Below are 17,046 nucleotides of genomic sequence, written 5' to 3'. Positions count from 1 at the left end.
GGCACAGCTGTGCTTTCCGGAAATCTGCACAGCTATGGGGCAGAGATTCTGCAGGCTGAGGGAAAGGGAGGCCTGAGCCAGCCTGCACCACAGCTCAGAGGCCTGGAAAAATTCCTCACCCTCTGTGGGCCTGCAAGTCCCGGCATCTGGCCAGATGGCACTCTAAGCGGTAGTCTCCTATGTCAACAGCTCCCTTGCTTCCAGCCAGTCAGTGGGCTTCAGTGCCCAGCGCCGGCTCAGGCTCAGCTCCTGCTGTAGGCCTTCAGCTAATCATCACTCTAGTAGGGCGGGGCTGGCCTCCAGAGACCCCGCCCCATGCCTGCGGGCTATAAAGGCTGTGGCCCGCTGAGGGCTTTGGGTTAGTAGTCTGTGTGCGGGGACTGGTGAATGTCCCGTGGTACCAAGAGTGTGGAAAAGCAGAAGACAAAACGGTCCTGGTGAGTACATGCGGCTTGCTGCACACGCGGCACTTTGGGATATCCTGTAACCTGAACATCTGCAGAAAAGCCAAGCGCACAATGTGAATTTACTTGGGGAAATTGTATCTACCAGGGCTGTGCTTGCTTTGTGAGTGTGGACACTCGGGGAGGGCTTGGGAGGAGGCAGGTGGAGGGCGCTGGGGCCTGGTGGAGCGGCCTTGTGTGCGGCTGAGAACCATTTCGTCCCCAGGAACCCTGGCCACGCTGTGCTCTTCATCATGTGCTGCTGCTGGGGGGAGGGTGGTGGGCAGAAAATCATTTACCTTTGTTTTAAAATTAAGATTGATATATCGAGGGTCCTTGTCTATTTAGATGGGAATTCTAGATATCAAGTTTCTGTAAATGAGAAAATGTGGTACAGTCTAGCGTTGAGTGTGAGAGAAATGCACAGGAAGGTGAGGGTTTTACTAAGAGAAAGTGGGTCAGAAATTGAAAGTGGCTGTTGCACACCAGGCTTTTCCAGGGAGTAGACCCGAGGCTGCAAGGGAGAAAGAGCACGTGGGCAGGAGAGCAGTGGCAGGGCAAGCCAGCAGGCTCCAGAGGCAGCCAGAAGGCCCCACACCATGTGCAGGCCTTCACAGGCCAGAGCCACGGGGAGAGGAAAAACCGTGCAGGAGGGAATGACCACAAAACCACATGGTGCAGGCAGACAGCTGAGGGGCTGCCAAAAGGCTGTGTGCTGGGAAGCTTGGGAGGGCAAGGGCAGGCCCAGAGGGTTCCATGATTTTTATGCACTCCCCAAAGGGGCATGATTAGTTGTCTGATTGGCAAATTGGGAATACAGGTGGGATACATAGGGGTTGGGGCATGGTTTTCCAGCTCATGAATCTGATTAATTTAGTACTATATGCCTGCTCATATCAGAGGACGTGCTTTTGCTGGCTGAAGACCTCATTTTGAATTCTTTCTTTTTCATGATAAAGCCATTCTCACACAGTCATGACTGTGGAACAAATCAGAGTTCTGCAGTGTCTTCCTCAAAGGAGTGTTGTGGGTCAGAGGGGTGTGAGGCTTTGAGGCTGTGGGCCAGTTGTCACTTGTCACTCCCTATGCATAGTCTCTGGTGCATCCAGGACCGAAGGTGGAAGGCAATTAATCTTGCAAAGAAACTGCCACCTTTGGTGGGCCAGAAATAGCATCTTTTATTTTTAAGGTTTATTTGAAAGTCAGAGTTACAGAAAGGGAGAGGAAGAACAAGGGAAGTCTTCCAACCTCTGGTTCACTCCCCTAAATGGCCACAAGCAGGGGCTGGGTGAGGCTGGAGCCAGGAGCTTCTTCTGGGTCTTGGACTAGGGCATAGGGGTCCAAGGACTTGAGACATCCACCACTGCTTTCCCAGGTGCATTAGCAGGGAACTGAATTGAAAGTGGAGCAGCCTGGATTCAAACCATTGCCAATATGGTGTGGGTGGCTTAATTCATAGTGCAAGGCCCCATCATCTGCTGTTTGGACTGTGCAGTATATTAAGATATCTTTGTGATGGGGCCAGTGCTGTGGTGTAACAGGTAAAGCCACTGCCTGCAGTGCTGGCATCCCATATGGGCCCAGGTTCAAGTCCCAGCTGCTCCTCTTCTGATCCAGCTCTCTGCTATGGCCTGGGAAAGCAGTAGAAGATGGCCCAAGTCCTTGGGTCCCTGTACCCATGTAGGAAACCTGGCTTCAGATCAGTGCAGCTCTGGTCATTGCAGCTAACTGGGGAGTGAACCAGCAGATGGAAGATGTCTCTACTTCTCCTTCTCCCTCTGGGTACTTCTGACTTTCAAATAAACAAATAAATCTTTAAAAAATAATATCTTTGTGATTTTAAGGTAGTTTCTACCTTTACTCTTAACATTAGTAGTTACAGTCTGAAAATTGAGGAAACTTCCATAATTTGGTGCTAAGTTTAAATATTAGGTCAATAAGAGTGCTACTTGTTTTTGTCTCATTTGGTTTGCCTGTAGCTACTGGACAGCTCTATTGGATAAAAATATATTCAGCTGTAGTTGTGTTTTCAAACATGTCTGCTTAGTGAATTTGTTTTTTAAGATTAAAAGATTGGAATATACGATTGAGTTACTTCTGCAAACATTCTTCCACTCCTGGGAAGCCCAAAACCAGCAAGAAAAGCAAACAACAAACTTTCAGTAATTAAATTGAGAATCCTGTGCTCACAAACATGAACAGCTGAGCTGGAAAGGGGACCTGATATGTGCCCTCTTAACTGCAGAACTTCTCTTGCAGGCCTCCCCCAGAGGAAGCACTGTGGTCAGAAGGATTCGAGGAGCTGCTGGCCAGCAAATCTCAGTTAACCTTGAATTGGATCTCCTGCAAGTATTGTAAGAGTCTAGAAAGGTCGTGTCCCCACAACAAATGAGCAGCTCACAAGAGGAGGAATGGACTCAACAGTCACAAGAGCCTAGACATCTTTTTCTCCCCTATTTCTGAGCATATTGACTCTGATTGAGGAAGACTCTTTAACCTTAAACAGCACAGTGGCTGTGTTCTTGGCTGAGCTTGAGTCTGCTTTTCCATTGCATATAATGTTTACAAGAAACTTAGTTCTGAGAGAATTTGTGGTTCCCCTGTGGACATTTTTTTTGTATTACCAACAAACATAAGTATTTGTCTTTGTACTTAAATATTTTGTCTGCTGGCATCTTTGTCTTTGTTTAAAATTTGTTAAAATTTTATGTAAGTTATATAACTTTCATGTACTTCATATGTATAGGTTTTGGAATATAATGATACTTGCCAGTCTACCCTCCCTCCCACCCATGCTCCAATTCTTCTTCCTTCTCCCTTTGCCATTCCCACTCTTAATTTTTTACAAAGAGCTGCTTTCAGTTTACTTAATGATCATACAGTTAATCCTACACTAAGTAAAGGAGTTCAACAAATAGTATGAAGAAAAAACACTGTTCCTCAATGCAAGAGACAGGCTATAAGCAATTATTGAATGTCAAAATGTTCACTTCACTCCAATGCATTACATGTCAGGTACTCTATAAGTTACCTCAGATCAGGGAAAACATAGTATATGTGTTTTTATAAATGACTTATTTGACTAAGTATAATGGTTTCCAGTTGCATCCATTTTGTTGCAAAAGACATGATTTCATTTTTTACAGGTGATTAGTAATCTATAGTGTTTACATGCCATGATTTCTTTATCCAGTCAACAGTTGATGGAGGGCTTGATTGATTCCATATCTTAGCTTTTGTGAATTGTGATGCAGTGAACATAGTGGTACAGATAAGTTTTTCATAGGCTGATTTTTTTTGTCTTGGTAAATTCTAGAAGTGGGATGGTGTATCATGTGATAGGTCTATATTCAGATTTCTGAGGTATCTCCATATTGTCTTCCATAGTGGTTGCACCAGTTTACATTCCCACCAGCTGTGGATTAGGGCACCTTTTTCACCACATCCTTCCCAGCATTTGTTGTTTGATTTCTGTGTGAGAGCACATTGAGGTGAAATATCATTGTGTGTGTGTGTGTTTTTTTTTTTTTTGAAAGGCAGAGTGGATAGTGAGAGAGACAGAGAGAAAGGTCTTCCTTTTTGCTGTTCGTTCACCCTCCAATGGCCACTGTAGCTGGCACATCATGCTGATCTGAAGCCAGATGCCAGGTGCTTCTCCTGGTCTCCCGTGGGGTGCAGGGCCCAAGCACTTGGGCCATCCTCCACTGCCTTCCCAGGCCACAGCAGAGAGCTGGCCTAGAAGAGGGGCAACTGGGATAGAATCCGGCGCCCCAACTGGGACTAGAACCTGGTGTGCCGGTGCCACAAGGTGGAGGATTAGCCTGTTAAGCCACGGTGCAGGCCTCATTGTGGTTTTAATTTGCATTTCCCTGATGGTTAGTGATCCTGAGCATATTTTCAAATATCTGTTGGTCATTTGAATTTCCTCTCTTGACAAATGCCTGAAAAGTCTTTTGCTCATTTCTTAACTGGATTTTTTGTTATTGAATTTCTTGAGCACTTTATAGATTCTGGATATTAACCCTTTATTAGTTACATAGTTTGCAAATATTTCCTCCCATTCTGTCAGTTGCCCTCTTCACTTTGCTGAGTGCTTCTTTTGAGTGCAAAAGCTTTTCCAATTAACATAACCTTATTTGTCAATATTTACTTTGATTGCCCATGTTTCTGGGGTCTTTCCAAGAATCTTTACCTATGACAATGTCAAGCAGAGTTTCCCCAATTCTCTAGGAATTTGATGATATTGGGTCATAGATTCAGGTCTTTGACCCATTTTGAGTGGATTTTTGTATAAGGTATAAGGTAGGGGTCTAGCTTCATACTTCTGCATGTGGAGATCCAGTTTTTCCAGCACATTTGTTGAAGAGACTGTCTTTGTTCCAGGTTTTCATTGTAGCTCCTTTGTCAATGATAAGTTGGTTGTATTGTGTGGATTGACATCTGGAGTTTCTGTTTTGTCCCATTGGTCTACATGTCTGTTTTTGTGCGAATATCAGGCTGTTTTGATTATAACTGATCTGTAGCATGGCTTGAAATCAGGTATTGTGATGCCTCCAGCTTTGTTTTTGTTGTATAAGTTCTCTTTAGCTATTCAAGGTCTCCTTTGTTTCCATTTTAATTGTGGAATCATTTCTTCTAGAGTTGAGAAGAATGTTACTGTAATTTGATTGCCATGGCATTGAATCTGTGAATTGCTTTTGGTAGAATGGGTGTTTGATATTGATTCTTCTAATTCATGAAAATGGAAGACTTTTCCATTTTATTTCTTCTTTGATGTTTTGTATTTTTCATGTTAGTGTCTTTCACTCCCTTGGTTATATTTCTTCCAAGGTATTTTATTTTTTTGTAAATATTATAAATGGGATTGATCTTAAAAGTTATTCCTCAGCCATGACACTGTCTGCCCACTGACCTTTAGGGCCTTTGATATGCTAGCTCCTCTGCATGCAGTGCAGATTTAGTTCTTTCTCACCACTCACAAATCACTGCAGTAGCCTCTCCCTCAGGGACAGCCTCCTTGACTTATTGAGATGGATTCCCTTTCAGATGTTCTTATAGCACCATGTTCTCTGGAGTCACATGTTCCCATTAACTTCCAGGATCATTTGATAATTTGATGTCTGTCCCCACTAGACTGTGGTTGCCATGACTTGTATTTTTTCTGCCCACTGCTGCATCACATCACTGAGCATGGTACCTGCTGCAATGGAAGCAGTGCAAATCATTGTTGAATGTATGAGTGTTTAATGGTCTTATAGACAGGCTTTGGTGAAGCAACAATATCTGCTAATGCACAGGGAAATAAGGACATGATTTTAAGAGCCCCATGGACTCAAATGTCTGAGAATATCTGCAAGACATCTTCCTTTGGCTAAAAAAAACAAGTGCTTGTCACATTATTTATGACTTCTGGGCTTTCATGGAGGGAGAAGTTAGATGATGACAACAGAAACAAGAGTTTGGACTTTCAGGGCTGCTAAAAGCACATTTTCTCAGGTAGTATTTCCCAGTGTTCTCTAGTATGGAACAAGCTGAAATAGATTCAATATGAGAAACCACATAACCCTGCAAGTAAACACCATGTTAATGTTCCTGTCAATTTCTTCATTTCATAATGTTTTGTCACTCTGTTTGAAACAGATATGTTTTAAAATAGAGTAATTTCATACAGGCACTCTGAAAAAACAAATAGAAAATTTTATGTTACCTGTCATGACATCACTTGAAACAATCCCCAAAATTTTTACTGGAGCACATGTCTTGTAGAGGTGCTATTATTCAACCACAATATTTTACCATTTATGGTTCAAATTTATATCATTGTGTTGGAGAGAAGAGAAACAGTAGTGAATTTCTGGGACATGACAGATATCACAGGTGGAAGTACACATTGTATGTTTGGATGGTGTGGGACAGGGAGGTGCCTACCCTGTGCCAGGTGTCACAGTATTTCTGACTTTGTTTTCCTATGTCAGCCCAAAAATCACAGCTAAAGGAGTTAGCCTGATGTTATAGGACATTCCCACCATTGAATCAGTAAGCTTTTACATGTACAGATTCCTCAATTCTGGCTTAAGTGCTTTTTGATAGCATAAAAAGTAATTTACTACATGGTGACTATATTCTTTTTCCTTTTTTAAAGATTTTATCCATTTATTTAAGAGATAGAGTTACAGAGAGTGAGGAGCGGTAGAGAGAAAGGTCCTCCATCTGTTGGTTCATTCTCCAAATGGCCACAACAGCCAGAGCTGAGCCAATCTGAAGCCAGAAGCCAGGAGCATCTTTCAGGTCTTGCAGGGGCCCAAGCATTCGGGCTACCCTCCACTGCTCTCTCAGGACATAGCAGAGAGCTGGATTGGAAAAGAGGAGCAGCCTGGACTAGAACCTGTGCCCATATGGTTTGTTGGCACCACAGACTGAGAATTAACCCACTGCACAACAGCACTGGCCCAACCACACAAATTTAACCTGATTTTTAGCATCCTAGTTAAGGTGAAGTTTGCAGTCATTCAAGGTGATTGTAACAACTCAAAAGAGCCTCTTCTTGGCCTCACAGATAAAAAGAGGAATCACCTAGAGTAAGAAATGCACTGTAATCTGAGGAAATGGCATTAAGCCAAGGTCTGATTTTTGGCTCATAATCCATCATGACCAGACCATACAATATTTGCAGATAACCAATCTCAATGAAAATTTGCAAAAATAATCCATGCAGTAGCATGAAGGAAAGATTAGAGGCAAGGAGATGAGTTAATAGATGACAGCTCAGAAGAAAAAAATGCCATGTCCCTGGATCCAAACTGTGCCACCCAACAGTTCCATGTAACTCACTACTGAGTTCCACATCACCTACTCTGTGCTGAACACTGGTCTAAGCCACCAAGAAATAAACATTAAGACACTCAAGACACATTTCCTGTCTTGCAGGAGGTACCAACTAAATAGCTGATGAAGAAAGTATACCAAAATTGAGATGTAAGGTGGGCTGTCAATAATAGTCAAAACAGGAATTCAAATACCATTAGATGGAATGAAGCAAGAAACAAGGGGAAGTGGCATTTTTCAAGATATTTTTTAAAAGAATCATGCATTTAGCAAAGATACAGGGTGGAGTACTCTGGGTGAGAAACCTCTAAATAAAGGAAAAGGGAAAGGAGGATGGCATCTTTCATGGTGCTATAATGTTCTTATGGGCAGACATTTTTGATAGAATGTCTCTTTGAGACCTGCTTCATGGAGCCATATTTTGGCAAATATCTGTGATGGGCTTATCTGAGCCAGTGGTCTGAAAGAGTAGAAGGCATGGTTATCTATTGGGGATGAAAGGGAGAGAAAAGATGGAGACTCAAACCTTATTTTCTTGAAAACAGATTTCCATGCAATCTTCCAGGGTAAGGTTATCCTCCACAACTTGACAGACTTTACCAGATCTACCTTCAGGATGTCCCAGGCACCCTGCCCTTCTCTTACTGCAGCCACATGCTTCCTTGATAATGTCATCCTTCACCGGGATCTCAGAAGGTCTCAGCACCTATGTCCTGCTTCTGACCTGTTACTGAAAATCTATTTGAACATCATTTTTCTCATTTTACGTTTATGCTCAGAAAACTTGAACTCTTTGGCTCACAAATCGTGATAAACTCTTCTGCCTAAAACTACAATTTCTCTCTAATAGCTTGGCTTGTTTTCTGCCCTCCTACTCCTATCAGCAATGTTTGATACTGGCTTTTTTATGGGACCTGAGATAAACTATCTCCTAATATGGATCCAATTTCCCTCCATCTCTTTCTCTGTTTTTCAAGTGTATTTTTAAAGACTTTTCTTAAACAAAATATTGTGACTTAGATGCTTTTTGACAGCATAAGAAAATAATTTACTACATGGTGACCAAATTTTTTTTCCTTTTTTTAAAAGTTTTTATCCATTTATTTGAGAGGTATAATTACAGACAGTGAGAGGGAGAGAAAGAGAGAAAGGTCATTCATCTACTGGTTTACTCCCCAAATGGCCACAATGGCCATTTTACTCATTTGTCAAAGCTCAGATTGATTCACCTCCATGAACTATCCTCAAGGGTATGTAAGTCTTCTTTCTCAAGTAAATGATCAACAACTGTACCATTCTGACTTATTCTACTTTATTTTCAGAGTAATTAGTAAAGTTTCAGTCTTGGAAGATAGTCAGGACCCATTGCTCATTGATGATTTCATTAATTTATTGATTGGCTGAATGATGCACAAACTCTTTTTTTTAAGATTTATTTATTTGAAAGAAAGAGTTAGAGAGAGAAAGAGAGAGAAAGAGAGATCTTCCATCTGCTGGTGCACTCAACAGCTGGACCTGGGCTCAATCTGAAACCAAGAGCCTGGAGTTTCTTCCAGGTATCCATAGTAGAGAGATGAATTGGAAGTGGAACAGCTGGGACTGGATCTGGAGCCTATATGGGATGCTGGAACTGCAGGAGGTGCTTTATATGCTATGCCACAGTGCCAATCCCCAAAAAAGTCTTAATTGAAATGGCATGCCATTGAAGCCAGTACTGTGCAGTAGCTGGTTAAGCCACCTGCAGCACCAGCATCCCATATGGGCATAAGTTCATGTCCTAGCTACTCCACTTCCAATCTAACTTTCTGCATGTGTCCTTGGGAAAACAGCAGAGGATTGCTCAATTGCTTTGGCCCCTACACCTACATGGGAGACCTGGAAGAAGCTCCTGGCTCCTGGCTTTGGCTTGGCCCAGTCCTAGACAATGTGATCATTTGGGAAGTGAACCAGCACATAGAAGTCCTTTCTCTCCCTCTCCCTTTCTGTCTCTCTTTCTCCTTTTTCTGTATCTCTGCATTTCAAATAAATAAACCAATCAAAAATATATTCTAAAAATGTAACTGAAGGGGCCAGTGCTGTGGCATAGCAAGAAAAGCCACCACCTGCAGTGCTGGCATCCCATAGGGGCACCAGTTTGAGACCTGGCTGCTCCCCTTCTGATCCAGCTCTCTGCTCTGGCCTGAGAAAGCAAGAAGATGTCCCAAGTCCTTGGGCCGTTGCTCCAAAGGAAGGAGACCTGGAAGAAGCTCCTGGCTCCTGGCTTCAGATCAGCCCAGCTCTGGCCATTGTGGCCATTTGGGACAGTGAACCAGTGGCTAGAAGTCCTCTATTGTTCTTTGTCTCTCTGAATCTGTCTCTCTGTAACTCTGCCTTTCAAATAGCAAAATAAATCTTTTAAAAACCATGTAACTGAGCCAGCACTGTGGCTCACTTGGCTAATCTTCCACCTGTGATGCCAGCACCCCAGGTTCTAGTTCCAGTTGGGGCACCAGATTCTGTCCCAGTTGCTCCTCTTCCAGTCCAGCTCTCCGCTATGACCCGGGAAGGCAGTGGAGGATGGCCCAAGTGCTTGGGCCCTGCATCCACATGGGAGACCAGAAGCACCTGGCTCCTGGCTTTGGATCAGCACAGTGCCAGCTGTAGCAGCCATTTAGGGGGTGAAGCAATGGCAAAGGAAGACCTTTCTCTGTCTCTCTCTCACTGTCTAACTCTGCCTGCAAAAACAAAACAAAACAAAACAAAACAAAAACATTTAACTGAAAACAAATCATGTAAATATTCTAAGTGGGACTGAACAAAAATATCCTCAGGTCAAGAGCTATTTTCTCCAGAAGATCCACTGAAGGAGTAGCACTGATTTTGTTCTGCTTGTTTACCCTCCAATGTGAATTTGTTTTTTTCCTTTTCACATATTCAACACCTCATCAAGGCTTCATTTGTGTCATGCCAATTCTACTTCATAGTCTTTGTGTGTTCTCTCAAATTAGATTTTCTTTTCCAATTCACCTTAAATGTGGAGCCAGATTTCTTTTTTCTTAAAGATTTATTTATTTATTTTAAGGTCAGAGTTACACAAAGAGAGGCAGAGAGAGAGTGAGAGAGAGAGGTCTTCCATCATCTGGTTCACTCCCCATTTGGCTGCAATGGCTGGAGCTCAGCCTGTCTGAAGCCAGGAGCCAGAAGTTTCTTCCGGGTCTCACACATAGGTGCAGGGGCCCAAGCATTTGAGCCATCTGCTACTGCTTTCCCATTCCATAGCAAAGAGCTGGATCAGAAGTGGAGCAACTAGAACTCAAACTGGTGCCCATATGGGGTGCCAACACTACAGGTGGTGGCTTTACCCACTACACCATATCACAAGCCCCAGATTTCTTTTCATAAACCCCCATTTTACCATATATTGTTCTCTATTCAAATATTTCCAAATTACCTTAGAGAGAGCTCTGAATTTAAGTTAAGGAATAAGATTCTGATCATACAGTGTTAACTTTCTGATTAACCCAGTGACCATTACCCCTTAAGACCTCCGTTACTTCACTCTAAGGGAGTTGACTGGATCACTAAAAACACTTACAGCTCCAAAATCCTGTCTAGTTTTGGATGTTCTTTGGAATCTGTCCCTACTCTGCAACTTTATTTTTCCCCCAAAACATCTAATTTAAAATCATGGCTTCAGCGTATTTGCTGCCCTCCCAATTAGAATAAACAAAACCATCAGGATTTTACTCATGATTACCTTCTGTCTGGATTGCTCCCCCTTCTTTTAATCTTCCCTTATCTGATACATTCTTTAAGACCCAGCTCATTTTCTTAAGGTACAACAGTTCACTAATCTCTGGCCCAACCTCACTTTCAAAATATACTCATTGAGTGCCTACTCAAACAAGGCCCTACTGACACGCAGAGGAATAAAAGAAATTCCTGCTGGTGTGGAATGTACAATCTTGTGGGTTCAAAGTCATGAACAAGTTACCAAATAAAGCAACAAGGTAGTTCTAGATTATGACAAGTGCTTGTGAGAAAAAAAAAAGTGATGAAGCAAATAGGAGACTTGATTGCCTGGGAAGGCATATTCTATAAGCTCCATGGATTTGTATTGACTGAATAAACTACAGACTCTGCCTTTTAATAACAAATCCTCTTTGAATAGGATAAATGTTAAAGTTATTTCAGCTAGGTCACAACTTTCTCTTAGTTCCAAAACAATTTTTGTCTAGAAAAACAATCAAAATATAATGTGTGATATTTAAAAATTAGGAGTCATTGGTTTATTTACTTTTTAGAATTTATATATGTAACAGGAACAGATTTGATATTTTTCATATATACAGTCTTAAGAACATAGTGATACATCTCTATCTCCCTTTCTTCCATATCTCCCTCTTCCTTATTCCAAATGCTCACATCCACCAGGGCTGGGCTGCGTTGAAGGACACTAGGAGACAAGAGCTTCATCTGGGTCTCCCATGTGGGTGCAAGGACCCAGGGATTTGGGCCATCTTCTGCTGCTTTCCAAGTCACATTAGGCAGGGAGCTAGACTGGAAGTAGAGCAGCTGGGACCCAAACAGTTGACCATATGGGATGTCACCATCACTCATAGCAACTTAACTTGCTATGCCATAATGCTGACCCCTTTTTTTCATTTGAGTGGTTATAGTTGCTATTAGAGTTTTCATTTTGTTGCCTGTAATTCATTGCTATTTTATAAGAATACTACTGAATTTGCATGTTTATCTTGCATTTATTGGGGCGGGAAGGGGGCGGGGCGGGGGCAGGTGCTCCTCCCCACCCCGCCGCCGACCTAGGGCTTCTCAGGAAGGGCAGCGCAGGTGGCAATGTGCGGGGTTGGCTCCCTTGGCACTCACTCAGGCAGGAGTAGGGCTGGAGCAGGTGTGGCCAGGGCCTGGTTGCCGGCCTCTCTCTCCCCGGCTCAGGACGCCATGCACAGCGGCCCCCATTGACCATAGGCCCACAGCTGGCCCTACTCAGCCTCAGCTGGGGAATGGACATCCGGGCCCTTTAAGGAAATGCTGGTAGGGCTGCGGGGACTGCCCGAGCCCCCTCCTCAGTGTGCCAGCCCATAACCCAGTCCCGGAGGCCACACAGCCAGGGTGCACAGATCCCCCAAGCTCAGCCGGCTGGGATGCTTCCAGAATGTTCCACGCAGCCTTAGCAGGGTGCACGTCCCTCTCAAGTCAGCATAGCCCTGCACCCAGCAGAGCCCCCAGCTAGACCCACCCTCCCCCTCCTCCAGCCTCAGCTTGCCCCTCTGTACAATAGCCCTGATGGAGACTCTGGCCGCCAGGCTGGGCCATGACCATGCACTCGCTCTCCCACTCAGAACTGCGCAGCTGTGGCGGCCCCGTTCCTGCACTGAGCTCCGCGTCCCAGCAGGACCAGCGTGGACCCTGCGTCCTGTGCTTGGGGACATGGACGCTGGGCGACTTCCACGCAGCCCTGTTTACATGGCGTGAACTCTACCGGGCGGGCCTCCTCCGGGCCTGGCCACCACGCACCCAAGCCGGCAGGGCTCCCTCGCCCTCGTGTCCCCTGTGGGGAGGCGTTTTTGGTTAATGTTGTTTGTCCCCGCTCTCCGGAGAAGAGGGCCCAACTCGGACGCTGGCGCGAGCCCTCTCCCAGCCGCCACGGGGAGCACAGGCGGGGCCGGGCAGGTGCGCGCCCAGGGGAGGGGAGAAGGGGCGCACTCGGGACCCAGTGCGGCCGCAGAACCACGGGATCTGGCGGTGGACGGGACCATCCGCGACCCCCAATGCCCCCAGGCGGGGGCGGGGTTCCCCAGCATCGCTAGCACCCCCGAGCCAGGGCCCGGACTCCCAGATCGCGGATCTCGCAGGGTAAGGGGGGCCGCCTGTGCGTGCCACCCAACGCCTGGCCCCAAACCCCGACTCAGGCCGGCATTTCGCTTAAGGGCTGAGGCGCCCGCACCGCACACCAGCAGAGTCCCATCTGGATCCTGACGCCAGCTCCCTGCTTGCTTAAAGATGTATTTATTTGAAAGGCAGAGAGAGATGGGGAGAGGGAGGTGATGGGAGGTTTTGGGAGGTTTTGGGAGATGATGGAGATGATGGAGATGATGGGAGATGGGAGTTCTATCCACCGGCTCCCTCCCCAGTGGCCAGGGGAGCGCTGGGGGGCAGGAGCTCCACGTGGGGCTCCCACTGGGTCTACGGAGGGGACCAGGTGGGGTGGGAGTAAGAAGGCACAGAGTCAACCCTGTAGCAAGTAAAACTTTTATTAAGTAAACTTTCCTCAGACCAAAAAAAATTGTGTTTTCATGTTAATTTTTTAAGTAAAACCATCCTAATACATGATGTGTCCGTGTTATTGCTGTTCAAATATGCTTTTCCTTAATGTAGAGTGCATTTCACTTTCTCATAGTTCTCTGATATTCAGAATGCTTTATGTGCTTATTTTTAATATGTGTATACATATAAACATGTATGTTCAAGGTGTCTGTATATTCTGTCACTATTTAAATTAATTTCCTTTTGTTATTGAATTTTGCAAGTTCTTTTTTAAAGCTGCATGCATTTCTTTCAAATATGTACTTTTCTTTTTAAAAAGATTTATCTATATGAAAGGCAGAGTTAAAAGAGAAAGAGAGAAATCTTCCCTCTTCTGGTTCATTCCCCAGATGGCCACAATAATCAGGCTGAAGCCAGGGCCTGGAAATCCAACCAGATCTCCCACATGGGTGGCAGGAGCCCAAGCATTTGGGCCATGTTCTGCTGCTTTCCAAGGCACAATAAATGGCATGGATCTGGATGGAAATTGGAACAGTTGGGACTTGAAATGATGCTCATATGGGATGCCGGTGTCACAGGCCATGGCTTAACCTGCTATACCACAATGCCAGCCCAGTTTAATCATCTTTTTAATTGTTTAATTTTAATTTTAGTTAGTTTTTAAGACATTCAATATGATTCATAGACAATTCGAATAACAAAAGATATTCTATTCCTTTCTCCCTCCCTTCCTTCCTCTCTCCCTTCCTTCCACCTTCTTTCTTCTCCCTTTTTTAGTTTTTGAGATAACACATTTTAAATGCACTTTACAGTAAAAAGGCTTAATACTTCACCAATAAGAAGTTTAACAAGTAAAAAGCAAAAAGACCCTAACTTAATGGGAATATAGACAATGGCTGTAAGCAATAATTGAACAGAAAAATAACCATTTCACCCATATACAGTAAAGTTTAACATAATCACAGAACATTAAGACTACAGTAGTATAACATTCCTAACCATTGGCTTGACAAAGATATAGAACACAGTTTTAAAAAACTATATTTGCTGCAATACTGACAACACACAAAAATTTCATTTTTTTTAAATTTTAGCTCCCACATATAAGGTAGAGCATGTGGTGTTTGTCTTTCTAGGTTCAGCTTATTTCCCTCAATATGATATCCTAGAAAATGTTTAGTTTCCAAATATTTGCGAATGTTGTATTCTTGTTTCTTTCTGGTCTTATTCCTTTATGGTCTGTCAACATACATTATTGTATTTATTTGAAAGAAAGAGGGGCAGAGTTACAGAGAGAGAGTTACAGACAAAGAGAAGGCAAGGGAGGAGGAGGGGAATAGGAAGGAGGATGGGGAGGGGATAAAAAAGAGGAGTGGAAGTGGAAGGGAGAGGAGGAGGGGAGAAGGAGAGAGAGGTATCTTCCATCCACTGATTCATTCCTCAAACAGACTCAGTGGCCAAGGGTGGGCCAAATGGAAGCAAAGAGCCAGGAGCTTCTGGGTCTCCATCACTGGTGCTGTGGCCCAAGTATTTGAGCAATCCTCCACTGATTTCTGAGGTGCAGTAGCAGAGGTCTTAATTGGGAGTGGACTCAAACTGATTCCCATATGGGATCCCATCACAAAAGACAGAGGCTTTACCTGCTGAACCCTAGTGATGACCCCACATTTGGTTCTTCTTAAAGAGTTCTATCTCCTTAGTAATATTTCCATGCTTGTCACTCCTTGATTTTCTCATTTCCTTAATATATCTGTATGCTCTTCCATCTCGTTGAGTTTCTTACAATCATTATTTTGAATTCTATATCTGTCATTTCATAGATTTCCTTTAGTTTGGGATCTCCTAGAGGATTATTTCTTCTTTTGGAGGCATCATGCTACCTTTCTTCTCCATGTCTCTGGGTCCCTAGATTGGTGTCTGCCAGTCAGGTAAAATAATCCCTTCTTCTTTATGAAGTAAATTTTATCAAAGAGCTTATGGTTTGCCTGGAATTTACCTTGTGGCTTTGGCTTTGGTTCTAGAGGAGCACAGCGGTTTTGTCTCTGAGTGATTTCTTTTGTCTTCATCAAAGTCAGCTGTGTCTATAAGTGACACCCTGTTATAGTCTGCAGCAGTTTGTAGAGATAGAATCATGGCTTTAAGATGAATAAGGGTTTATCTTTGGCCCACAGTCCAGTGTCAGTCTCCCTGGTGAATGTGACAGGCAGGGCCTCATTCTTGGTGCTAAGGGAGACAAGAGTTGCTGCTTCCTTGTCCTATTGGCAACAACAAGTGATGCCAGGGCTTGTTGCACTAATTTATATGGCTCTAAGACAGTTATATGGATGGATGCTTCCTCTGGTCCTGCTGGGAGAGTCTAACTGGTTCTGTGGCTTGTAATACAAACAACCCTAGTCCTAGGACTAAGGTGTGTGAATTGAACCCTGTTCCAGTCCTACAGCATGACTATAATGTATACAGGAGATTTTACTCTGGAGGGTATGAGTCCAGAGAGGTGGAATACAGGTAGGTTCTTCCCGGTGTCCACCAGGTGGATTCCAGTCGCATTAAGAAATTTTGAATGAACTGTTACAGTACTGTTTTTTCAATATGTAATGGGATCATTACCCAAATCTTCCAGAGTGGGAGTGGATTGTTTTTTGCAGGCTGCTTTAGGTGATAGTCCCCAGAGGCTAAGGTGAATCCCCCTAGCTCATGTAGAGTCCATGAATTAGCTCTGGGGCCAATGCCCAAAAAGACCCACCATTGAAGGATGTAGATGTGTCCTTTGCCCCACATATTGCCCCAACTCTGACTGTGGTAGAATAGAGACTTGCGCACTACTTTCCACTGCAGATTGTTGTGCTCTGTGTGAGTGAGGGAGGGGAAGGAATCAAGCTGGTTTCTCTGCTCCGGGACCAGGAGATACTCAGAAACCAGTAAGCTCTCCAGGATAAGAAAAAGTGAGTCAGTGACTGTGGAATTCCTTGTCAGATAAAACAGAGTGGCCAGAACACAGCAATTTCTTCCTACTTTGATGTGGTAACATGGGGGCTCACACAGCAGACAGTTGTGCCACATGGCTGGCTGCAGCAGTGTCTCTGTCATCTCGTCTCTTGTCTCATGGAGTCTTCATCTTTGTTGTTTTCACTTCCTCACTGAAAATTTCCCATGAGTCAGACCCTGGAAACCTAGTCCTTCCTTTATTCTTTTCATATCCCAGAGCAGTTTAAGTTACTGTGGCTGTACCCTATTCAGCCATCTTGGATAAGATCTGTATCATATTTTTGGTAATAGACATTCTGAGATAACTTTGTGTCCAACTGTGGTTTTGAATTTCATTTTTGTGCTGATTAGTGATGCTGAGCATTTTTTCCTGTACTTGCTGACCATTTTTGTCTACCTTTGACAAATGTGTTTAGATCTATTGCTTATCTTAAAATTGTATTATTTATTTGCTGTTGAATTTTTAAATTTTCTTACATATTCTGATTATTAGCTCTTAATTATATGTGTGGTTCACAAACATTTT

General features: G+C 43.8%; 2 pseudogenes; both read left to right on the top strand.

The window, feature by feature from the left end:
* LOC133754209 (nuclear receptor subfamily 2 group C member 2-like) overlaps positions 1–17,046 on the top strand; it is an 860,911-nt pseudogene that overhangs the window by 525,903 nt on the left and 317,962 nt on the right.
* LOC133753968 (N-alpha-acetyltransferase 30-like) overlaps positions 12,843–17,046 on the top strand; it is a 31,468-nt pseudogene continuing 27,264 nt past the window's right edge.

This window comes from Lepus europaeus, chromosome Y (assembly GCF_033115175.1).
Source record: "Lepus europaeus isolate LE1 chromosome Y, mLepTim1.pri, whole genome shotgun sequence".
NCBI classification, from domain to species: Eukaryota; Metazoa; Chordata; class Mammalia; order Lagomorpha; family Leporidae; genus Lepus; species Lepus europaeus.
The sequence above is the reverse complement of the archived record's forward strand: the minus strand, read 5'-3'. Positions and strand labels throughout refer to the sequence as shown.